We start from the raw sequence: 12,523 nt of genomic DNA on the forward strand, positions 1-12,523 counted from the left end.
TCCAAGATGGCAGACAGTTGACTTCCACTAGACCTTGAGCCTCAGTATACGCTGATTGTAACACATCAGCAAGCTAAATGACACACCCACAGGTGCCATGACAGTTCCAAGGCTGACTCTAAAAGTCAAAGAGTGGGTAGTGGCCCAGTTCCTGGAAATTCCCACCCCTTCCCCAAAATAGCTGGAATACTCCCCCCACTCATTAGCCTATGAGATTACCCACCCCAATAAAAACTGGCAACCCCATACCCTGGGGCTGCTCTCCCTTTCTGAGATGGACCATACTCTGTCTGTGGGGTGTGTTTCTCTCTAAATAAATCTACTTCCTACCTATCAACTTTGTCTCTCACTGACTTCTCTCTGCGATGAGAGATCAAGAACCTGAACTTCATTAAGTCCTGAGACCAGGTGTGTGATCTCAGTTGAAAGAGCGTGCGTTCAAGTCCCAATATGGGTTTTGGCTGGGTTTGAGTCCCAGCCCGTGGGTTCAAGTCCCAATCTGAGTTGCACGGTTTCACTTTCACTTAAAAAATTAAAAAATTCAATGGATTTTACTTTATAATTGCTCTCTTTTCTTCCTCTCCTTAGGTCCTCATCATCTCTTGCTAGAGTATTACACTAGCCTCAGGTCTGTCCACAGCAAATAGTTATCAATTTCGAAATACATCCTAGACAATAAATGACCTACATTTACTGAGATTAATTTTACTGAAAATTAAAGTTTAATCGGAACACTCTTCAATGTGAATAATAAAAGACTTGAATGCCCAATCTGCCCCTATAAGCATCCTCCAAACCTCTTGCCCCATATTTGCCATAATAGAAAGCAGGAAATGTGAGCATTTCAGGGACAGGTCTATGTTTTTTATACACTTAATATCACATGGTGTTTCTTAAAGTGGAAAAAAAGTTTTGAGATAACAATTATAATCTCCTTTCCTTTCCTTTAAATGAAACATCTTTGTTTTTTTTTTTTTCCTGTCCAGATTTCTACTTTAACAGAAGCTACTCTTTACAGGATACCAAAATCCCTTTAAAATGTTATGACTGGCATTTGTCAGAATCTTTCAACTGAATAAGAGTAATCTCTGAAAACAAACTCTAATTAAAATGAAATTAAATCCAGAAGACATTAAAACATGTTAAGGCAATATTTTATTTTGTTCTGATCTTATATTTTTATATAAGCATATATATGCTCTGACCTTTGAATTTTTTAAGTTAATAAATTATGCCTAACTTCTGTCTATCCTCAAGGGTACTTTTTTCATATCTTTCATTTGAAATAACAGAAATGATCATAATATTTTAATAAAGACATTCTAAACAAGAAAGGAAATTTTCGAATTAAATTTTTTATATAGGAAGACTTTATTTTCTATTTTGCATAGAACATAAAAACAATACATTCCTCTGGGAAATACTGCTTTACATGAAATTAATAGGAGTGGTGGTAAGACCAATTAGTCAGAGTTCTTTGGCTGACTACCACATAAGAAACATGCTTTTGCTACCAGAGCAGTAGTCTGCATATTGGAAGACTTGTGATAAGAAAAAAACGAAATGCCTGACAGTCATTCTGACACTAATGAGTTAGTTGTGTCTCCTTGATTAAGTCACTTAAGCTCTCTTGCTTATGTTATGTGTAAAATAAGGGGGCTGAGATCAGAGTCATCAAACTACAGCCTATGAGCTGGCTACCTGTCTTTGTAAATGAATTTTGCTGGAACACAGCTACGTCTGTTCTTTCACGTATTGTCTATGGCTGCTCTTGTACTCAACAGCAGAGTTGAGTAGTACAACATGTAAAGCTACAAAATTTAGTATCTGGCCTTTAAGAAAAAGTTTGTTGACCCATGGTCAGACTAAGGAAACTTTAAAGTCCATCTAGGTACTAAAACTCAGCGATCCTAAGAAAATATTACTAAGAACCTTGTTCATTAAATGTATGAGGATCATATATGCTCAAGTTCTTAAAAAGCCCTTTTTAGTAAATAATTCCACCTCACTGATCCCATCACATCACATCTGCATTAGCAGAAAAATGCAAAATCATTTTCAAGAGCGTATATGTGAATATATCATCATTTTCACAGTTCACTGGTTTACATTTAATTTTCTAGTTTCTGCTTCTCAGTTAATGAAACTCATAGTTATTATTCCAATGCTAGATGACAACACAACATAGAAAATGAATTTCATAACCTGACTAAATAGGCAATTTTGATGAATTTCCATATGCATGATGATGTTTCCAGTTTTTAAAAATTAAAGGTAAAACATACTAAATTCATCATAAGAATCTAAGTTTTAAATCAAGACATAATACTCAGAACTTTTAGGCCATTTGCTTATAAATATGTATTTAAATACCAAAAATATTATGAGCATACATTTGTATATGTTAAAGAGAGATTATTTATTGAACAACAGTAATTATAATTAGGTCAAATAAAGTAAGAATAATTACGATTTTATGCCAGAGGTATGCTTTGTGCTTAATATGAAAGAAGCCAATGTATAAAGATGAAATTATCATACATACGTAACATTCGAAATAACAACCTACGCTCATTAATTTTTTTAGCTTTGAAGAAAAATAATAAATCAGAGTGAGTGTTCCTCTTGGAGACTTTATGAGAAAATCATTCCCATTTCCTTCCTAAGCCACCTAAAATTTTGTAAAAAGGAGGGGGGACAATACCCTTACCTAGTCTTACCATAGGTAATATAAAAATATGAGAATCCGTGGATAATATGCTAGTGATTATAATACAGAGGCAAACTTGATGAGAAATTCTTGACCAGTTACAATCTGTTGGGTATTCTAAGGGTTTTAAATGTGTGATGTCATTTAATCATTGCAATAACCTAGAAGGTAATATAATTATTAGCATCCCAATTATACAGACAGGAAACTAATTTACCCTTTGGTCTACAGTAATAAGTGGCTATGCCCGGATGTGAATGCAGGCAGTGTCACCGCCTCCCCAGAAAGACTGGGCATCTGGGAACAAACATGCTCCTGGGCTCCAGATGGGCAGTGGCATAGACTGAGTGGGTCCAAAGCCCAGAACAGTGACAGGTCAGTCTTGCGAGAGAGGGAGAGGGATGGGGCGAGGACAGGGAGGCAGGGGACATAGGAAAGAGAAGTGAGGAGAAAACACAGCTGGTTTTACTGAAAGGAGGTTCCAAAAGAATAAGTAAACTCAAGAGAAAATGACTGATGTTGTCTAGAGGGCCTCATAGAACAATCAGACAAAAAGCCCTCAAGGAAAAGAGAAGTTCCATAAGAGAAATGCTCAGGAACCTTCAAATTAGGGTTTGGTTGCTTAAATAAGAACAGTTCTTATCAGCTACTTTGTTTGTCTGTTTTAAAGTGGAAGTTGGCAGAAAGCAGTAGCCCCAGAAACGGAGTAGTTAGCCAGAAGGCTGCAGTAACTTGGAGAGTAACCGCTAGAAATTCTATTTTTTTGGGGGGGGGTGGGGTGGGATGCTCTTTATCTTACAGGACCCCAAAGGCTCATTGTTTTTTTCCAGAAACCTCAAACTTGGGTGTGGTTAAAGCTAATCTGAAGGATATGTACAATAGTAACACCTAAGGAAAAAGCTCTTCTGAGGTGTCCTTACTGAAGTGAATTTTTTAAATATTCCATGAGACGAAAATAGGCAACTATGCTCAAACTTGAACTAAGAGGTTTTTATGTTTTTATAAGGGTAAATGTCCAACTAAATCAGTTCAAATTAATGCGGGAATCATTGAGCCAATTCAAGGGGAAAAAAAAGGTTTAGGTCATGCTAAGTCATTACGATATTTTAAAAATTTTATGGTTGTTGCCCAATTTTTGTGAATTATTTTCTCCCATGCTTTTAGTTTTTTTCTTTTCTCTTTTCATACTATTTGAACAGAGGTCAAGTTATAGTTTGGGGTCTCAACACTGTACTCAGTACAGGACTTAGACATTATAATGAGAAGAAAATGTCTACTAAAAGACATGAACATGATTTTGATGATTTTTAAACTTTATTTGGATGATTTTAAAACATGTTTTATGACATCTGGTGACAATCTTGGTTGTCCTGATACTGGAGTTGGGCATTACTAATATATAAATAAACTTTAAATCTCCAAAAGGAGGTATATTGAGCATTTGGGGAATATTTTCAAAGATACATTAATTCCATGAAATAAACATATATCACAATCACTGCAGGGATGAGTCATATAGCTTTTGTGCTGGAAAGAATCTAAGACAGTCTGTCTTCTATATTATCATTTTTTATAAGGAAGTTGAGGTCCACAGTTGTATCCATTCTGCCTCTACTGTTTCAAATCCATTCCCTTCTTTTTGTGCTCACTGCACTGTCATTTTAGGCCTTCATACTTATTCTTCTGGGTCTTGAATCTTAGAAAGAGCTCCTCACTGGTTTCCCAGCTGCCACGTTTGCCCTTCCTATTCCTTTTCCATAGTCTGAGGAAGAGACAGTTCCCTGTAGTGTGCAAGAGCTTCCTCTGTGCGCTCATGTGGGACCCCCACTTACGAGCTGCGTGATTTGGGGCAAGTGATTAACCTAGCTGACTTTTAGTTGCTTCATGTGTGAAATGCATGTGGTAACTTTGCTGGATATTCTCTATTTGCCTCTCCTGATGCATTCTTGACTCTTCCTCCTTCCTGTTCTCTGCCTACCTTAATGAGCTTGTTACTACAGAGTTGTTGGTCCCCTGGCCTCAAGTGCAGTTTGGCCAGTGGGAGGCACAAGGACCAAAAATCAAAGGGAAGGAAAAAAGTGAGGCTGGTGTGTTTTTTTACCCTTGGCTCCTTCCCAGCTGGACAGGAAAATGGCTGTGGCTAAGTACTCCCTTGGAAGGCTACCACTCTTTCTTTTTTTTTCTTTGGCCATGCTGTGCGGCAAGTGGGTGGGATCTTAGTTCCCCGACCAGGGATGGAACCCATGCCCCCTGCAGTGGGAGCGCTGAGTCTTAACCACTGGACTGCCAGGGAAGTCCTGGAAGGCTTCCACTCTTGCTCAGTGAGTTCCAGAATCTATTTCTCTCGTAATCCTGCAGAGCAGAATGGTAAAGGCTCCCCACTACTGCTAGCCTGGAGGGGTTTTACATCTTTAAACCTGCCCACAGTTTCATAAATAGTCCCTTCATCCAGCTCTCCTCAATCACCCTGTTTGAGTTGCCCTTTGTTTTCTTCTAGGATCCCTGATACAATGACCACACCTGACTCCTAGGGCATTTGTGTGATTAAATGAGAAATGCATGGAAAGTGATGAATAGTGCACTTGGCCTATAATAACACAGTACATATTGGCTATTATCATTAACTAAAACACCATCTGATCAGGTCACTCTCCTCTGCTAAAGAGCTTAACGTATCCTCTGGGCTTTATTCTGAAAGTCCAAACTCTGAGAAATAACCTCCCCTGCTATTATTACTCCAGCCTTTTTTCTTCCCCTTCCTTTCTATGTTCTGTTATAGAACAGAACATAGGCAACTGTTACCTGCCTATCAAATTACCTGTAATTATCTGATTTCATGTCAGTTTCTTTGCACAACATGGTCTCATTCCTTGGAATGCCTTACTCAGCTGATGGATTCCTACATGTCCTTCACACCTATACTCTGGCCAAGTCCTCCAGAAGCTTCCCTGACTTGCCCTCCCTCCCTGGTCCAGGCAGTGAGCCTTCCTCTGTTCTCTGAATGACAGCAGCCCTGAGCATGCACGGACATCCCAAGTCATTCATTTACATATCAGCCCCCCTGCCCCCCCGCCCCACACAAGACTGCAGTTTCCCTGAAAGAGGACCATGCGTCATTCACCTTGGTAGCTCCAGCTCCTGGCAGGGCGTCAGCCCACAGTGAGTCTATTGTTGCACTGACATAGAGAGAGAGAACAGCACCTATCATGAACCCCTGAGACAGTGTTCCCATAGCAGGTGGCACGTGTTTGTCATCCTGGCCAACAGGGTGAATAACCAAACCCACCTCATCCAGAGCACCTCTACTTTTACCTGTGTTATAGCTTGGGACTTCGTGTCAGATTTCAATAGAAAAAATCTGTTCCTGGGTTTAAAAATTTTAAAAACCTAATGCAAGTAAGATTAAATTACCTAAAAGCTCATGATTTTTTTTTTTTTTTTTTTTGGCCACAGCATGCGGGATCATAGTTCTCCAACCAGGGATCAAACCCGTGCCCCCTGCAGTGGAAGTATGGAGTCTTAACCACTGTACCGCCAGGGAAGTCCCCTATGATTCTTTTTTTTTTTTTTTGGTAAGAAGTAAACCCAATATATATATATATAATGCTTTAATCTCTTTATGATGTTCATAAATATGTTAAATAAAAATATAATATCATACCATAAGGCTATTAATATACGTTACTGGTTCTTAATATAAGTGATGAACTTATTTTCCTAACAAACTCCATGATGTCTCAAACTTTATCTAATGTGATATTTAAAATTTAGATGGGGATTTCCCTGGTGGTCCAGTGGTAAAGAATCTGCCTTACAATGCAGGGATGGCTGGTTCAATCTCTGGTCAGGGAATTAAGATCCCACATGCCGCAGGGCAACTAAGCCCGTGTGCCACAACTACTGAGCTTGTGAGTCTCAACTAGAGCCCGCGTGCTGCAAACTGCAGAGCCCATGCCCCCTGGAGCCTGCGCACCACAACCAGAGAAGAGAAAACCTGCACACCACAACTAGAGAGAAACCCACGCACCACAAGGAAGAGCCCGCAGACCACAACAAAAAGATCCCGCGTGCCTCAACGAAGATCCCGCGTGCCGCAACTAAGGCCCAACGCAGCCAAAAATAAATAAAATAAAAAATAAATCTTAAAAAAAAATTTAGATGAATGAAACCTCAAGAATTAATCAATCTCTCCTCCAAAATTTATGTCACATCTCATTCTCTATTCAACTTATTTGGCAGTAAGTACATAAAACTGTTTTATTCATCTGTTTATCTCTGTTTATCTCTCCATCTATATTATAAGCTCCCTATGAGCGATGATCATTTCTTACGATTGTCCCATTTCTTACCATCACGTCCCACCCCTTCTGCATCCCAATATAACAGAGTCTTTTGTAAAATGTAGGACTTAGACAAGACTGTCTGAAGCACATTCAGACAGGAGATCAATTTGCCTCTACTTACTGGAATCCCTGCCTATGAACTGAAGTGCTTATATGTGTGAAACCAGCTTAGATCCCAACTACAACAATAGCAAGTGTCTCTTACTCTGCATGGCACCTTAGCTGCCTCTCAAAGAGTTAACTTAAGCACAGAAAGAGGTGTGCCCAGACCTGAGAGCTTCTTAAAAAAAACCTTGATGAGCAGAAGTACAAACACACTCATTTCAAAGCTTCCAGCTGTTTAGTTTTACTGATAGGAAGAGACCTGAATTTACCTTCCCTGCTGACTGTTCCTTTATTCTAAGAAAAGCAACATAATGGCAATTTCTGTTACATAAATGTAAAGCAAGTCCCTACCCACTGTTCTGGGGCAGGCTGTGAAATTAACTTGCATCTGGATGCTTCAAACAGACCGAAGGGTTTAATGTAAACTGGGTGCCTGTTTTGGCAGAGCTAATAGGTTTCTGAGGCTCTGCAGTTTATTTGAGGGAGACGTTTGCTGCCTCAAGGAACACAAAGACAATGCACCAATGCCTCTCCCAGTTCTTGATCAGAGGTTTTCAGGAGCCCAAAGGACTGAAGAAAGGGTAGGTGGTGAGAGCTATTCTTCACCCTACAAAGCACAGGACCAGTTAAGCCCAACTTAATAACATTTAAGTCTAAGTCCTACGAGATTACTGATATTGGACTGTTGGTTGTGTTTTGGTGTAAATATTAAGTGCTATGATTGTTTATTGGGGCTGCAGGTCAGAGCACCCAGTCCTGTGGCTAGGGGATGCAAGGGGGACCCCAAGATCTGAAATTAGACCTCTCAGGAGACTTAGATTCTCACAAGGAGGGACATTCCTCTTTCTGAAGCCTTAGGGCCTGAATTCCAGGTAGCATCACTGGGGTACACTCACTTGGGGGAGAGGAAAGCCAGTTCTAGTCAGAGAGAGGGATGAGCAAGAGATAAACAGAGAGAACCCTCTCTCCAATGCTAAGGAGGGGTCTCTAGGTTCTGAGCCAACCACTTTGAACAGAAGTGAGTAGTACCACTACCTTGCCCTTCCCCAAATTCTTAACTTTCATAATTGTTGTTGGAAATGATACCCTGATGGTGGCTGCACTGTAGCAGTCTAAGGGAAGGGCCTGTTTTGCCCTTGAGCAGATGGCAAAGGAGGCCAGAATGGCTGTGGCAGTGCCAGTCACCAGGGAGGAGCCAGCTGTGCCAGGGGCCATCATAAGAGGCACTTTTACATGGTGGCATTGAGAGGAAGAGCAGAGGGCAGGAACATGAGGCACCGGTTTCTGACACGACAGGACAAGACCTGGAGGGCACGGGCAAATAACCAGAGCCCACAGTGAGGAGCCCTGATGACCTGTGGGCATCCCTGCAAAGGGAGCAAGCCATCAGAAAATCTTGGGGAAGTATTACAGGCAGAAGGCACAGCAAGTGCCCGCACTCTGAGGCAGGAGGGGGCCTGGCACATGGCAAGTATGATGAGGAGGCCCTGTGTGGAGGGCAGTACACCCAGCATGTGCTTTGGTGCACCCACGCTTCCTGAACCCTCTCCCCATGCCTCCTCTGCCATTTCCCACATGGAATTCTAATTCCAACCCATCCTCAAATTCTCCCCTGATCCCCAAGATCAGAAGTCATTCCTCCCTGCTGTGGATTTCCACAAGATTCTGCTGCGCCTCTGATCTGTCGCCCAGCACTTTACCTTGAAGCATCACAGTCACTGGAGAGTGATACTACCTTATTTAAGGCAGGGACCATGTCTGATTCTTGAAAGTCCCCAGGACCAGCCTAGACAGGGCCCAGAATGAGTAATATGTTCACCAAGCTGGCTGGTTGAACTGAACTTGGAAGTCACTGGGTGTGTTTCAGAAGTTTCAGAAAGTGATCAATGGCACCTTTATCCTATATTTATGCACAGAAAGACTTATGTGCATGGATACCTATTGTGACATTGTTTATAGCAAAAGACCAAAAATAACCACAAATTCCAGGAGGAAAAAAGCTAAATAAATTATGGTACAGCTTCAAAATGCAGCTGATGAGGCCATTAAATCTGTATGTACTAATATGGAACCAACTATAATATACTGCTAAGGGAAAAGGCAAAATAAAGAACAGTGGGCATGATATACACTATTTGCATAAAAAGAAACATGCTTATACATGCCTATTATGTCTCTGAAAAGAGACGTAAGAAACAGGCAAAGGCCACTTGCCTATGGGGAAAGAAACAAGGAAACAAGAAGGAGAAGGATACAATTTTCACTATACTCCCCTGTTGTAGTCTTGGAAATATCTATTACTGTTGTGCGCATGTTACCTACTCAACAAAAATACTTGTTTTTAAAAGAGAGAAAGAAAAGGGGTCAAATAAGCCCTAACCCAGCCCTGTGCAGTCTTAGCACCCCCTCCCCCTTTTCCGTCTCCGCTGTTAAGATTTCAGCATATGTATTCTTTATATTTTATAGCGTGGGTCCTAAAATAGTCATGGTTTGTAAACGACAGGCTTTCCTGGTGCAGGGAAACTGATGGCTGGCCGCAGTGAGTTAATGAGTGGGTGGAGCTGGCTGAAATAAACTATTATTTAAATATTCTCACCACTACAACCAAGTTGCCTTCTAAAGCCCTCGCTTGTCTGCATAATAACCAGTTTAGCTACGAAGACGGAGGATAAGCGTGCATGATAATCTGAATCACCAGGCAGTTCTGAAGTTAAAAACAAAAAATCTTCCTTGAAGGGAAACATGCTTTTGCAAGTATAATACTTAGAACAGAGTTCCCTCACATGAAAGTGTCAAGACTGCCCAAGCAGTCAGGATTTTATTTTAAATTTTTACAATTCATACAAAAAGGTTTCATTTCTATATCCAATGTAACCACATGAAGGCGTGCTGCTCTAAATAACTAAGAACTAACGGAGGTAAGACTAACAGGTAGATTTTGAGAAGTTCGAACTCAGAATCAGCAGCCTGACAATCTATTTACCCTCACTTGTCAGCAAACATCACACATGCTGAATTTGAGAGGACCAAGAGTGTTCCCAGAAGACTGCCACGGTTTTAAAAGAGCTGTCAGCAATAAAATGTAAACTCATCTTGTGCTATACTAGACAACTGTCTTATCCTTTAAGAATTAAAGACAGAAACCTAACATCTGAAGCACATGTCCTTTTTAGAATCTGTTAAATATACTTTAAATATCCCCATCTTGTCAGTCCAAATAACTTGTTCTTCAAGGCATTTATCTTCACCAGTGAGGCTTTATTTGAAATCTTACAATGTAACTGAAGGCATTTTAAATTTAGAAACTTTCTTCAAACCAAATGTGAGTTCCGGAATCATGAATTCCTCTCTATTTTGCTATCCATTCTTTTACTGATCCTACTCATTCCTTCATTAAACAGTTCATTAAAGGAGCACAAAGGGGTAACTATACTTGAAATACATGTCTGGTGGTTAAGTAAAATTTAGTACATGTATGGATTGATTCATCTTTGAAATCATGATTGTATATTGAAATCCAAAAGTATGAGACAATACCTCATGGGCACTAAAAGACTCTAAATGTATTAACATATCATTAAATATGACTCTACATCAGATGTTATGAACAAATGCAGTATATATTTCTAAAAATAAATTTCAAGGGAATTAATCTTCAAAACAACAAAAAAAAGCCCCATAGACTTTTAAAAAACATATCCTTTACACTATATCATTTTCTATAAACTTGTTTTTTGTCTTAAAAAATGGCAACTTTACACATTTCTCACTTTTAAGTAAAAACGTAAGTCATCTTATATAACACGTTTTTCCCCAAAACACTTTTTCTTGTTAACATCCAGTTTTTGCAATGTTTCTATCATGAAGTCACAAATGACTATTTTCTATTACAAATTACTGACTTTACCTAGCTCCTATGATAAGCCCATTCTTCCTCAATGTGTGAATTAGTAAATTTGGGCTGATTTTTAAAAAAATATTACTAGGTTTTAACTTAAAAATGGTTTGGTAAAGACAATATAACATTATAAAGTTGGATTTCTGAGGAAAGAGAAGATACATATGACAAAGGCCATATGTTCAGAGGTTAAAACTCCAACATGTAAAAGTGCTCTAATCACAGCCTAGTCTGTAGGTATGCTCAATTAGCCCAAAGTGTTCTTCTTCCATGATAAGCTCTCAAACCCTGAGGATTTAGTAAGACTCTTCAAATGGTTATGAAACACTCACAAAACACAGGTAGATTAGTCATTAAAAAACAAACAAATAACTATGCCGTTTAGAGCAGCAATGTTACAAGAAAATACAATATGACATATGTCAACATTCGTAAAACTTTTGTAGGTTAGTGCCATGATTTAGGATCTACAATTTACGTTTCAGTTTTTGGTACTAATACTAATTTTAACTACTCTTTTTTTCATTAACTGTTTGTTACTACACAAAAAGTTGGACAACATGAATTTATTCTAATTACACTTGGCAGGTTTTTGGAATATCACGTATCTTGGACATTTTCAGAAATAATAACTTCTAAAAGACAAGTGTGCTAAATTAAAATGCTACAAATTATTTTATTAACTAATGTATTCCTTTGAAAAGCTCACTGAACTAAATGTTTTATTACCAGCTCATTGGTTATATTAATAAGAAAAACTGAATTTCAAAAGGTCTAGAGCATGGGTTGGCAAATTACATCTCATGGACCAAATCTGGCCACATCCATTTGTTGAAATAGCATCTGTAGTTGCTTTTTCACTAAAACAATAGATTTGTGTAGTTGTGACAGAGACTTCATGGCCAAAAATATTTATTATCTGTCCTTTTAAAGAAAGTTTGTGAACCCTGGTCTAGAATATCTCATAAGACAGAAATTTTGTTTTCCAAGCGGTGTTCTATTATTTGGGGTCCCACTCTTCCAGGCTGACTAAGGTCTGAAAAATATTTTAAAATAATAGGGGGCTTCCCTGGTGGCGCAGTGGTTGACAGTCTGCCTGCCAATGCAGGGGACACGGGTTCGAGCCCTGGTCTGGGAAGATCCCACATGCCGCAGAGCAGCTGGGCCCGTGAGCCACAACTACTGAGCCTGCGCGTCTGGAGCCTGTGCTCCGCAACAAGAGAGGCCGCGACAGTGAGAGGCCCGTGCACCGCGATGAAGAGCGGCCCCTGCTTGCTGCAACTAGAGAAAGCCCTCGCACAGAAACGAAGAACCAACGCAGCCAAAAATAAATATAAATAAATAAATAAATTAAAAAAAACAATAATATTTACTCGACTGCTATAGCAAGGGGACTTTCTGAGGTGATGAAAGTGCTCTAAAACTTGATTGGGGGGGTGGTTTTACCATTATATATCTTTATCAAAC

General features: G+C 39.6%; 1 protein-coding gene across 4 annotated transcripts in view; it reads right to left on the bottom strand.

Annotated features, from left to right (window-relative positions):
• Positions 1–12,523, bottom strand: part of CDK14 (cyclin dependent kinase 14) — a 563,146-nt gene that overhangs the window by 232,812 nt on the left and 317,811 nt on the right. The window lies entirely within an intron of this gene.

Source organism: Balaenoptera physalus (assembly GCF_965194825.1).
Source record: "Balaenoptera physalus genome assembly, chromosome: 8".
NCBI lineage: Eukaryota > Metazoa > Chordata > Mammalia > Artiodactyla > Balaenopteridae > Balaenoptera > Balaenoptera physalus.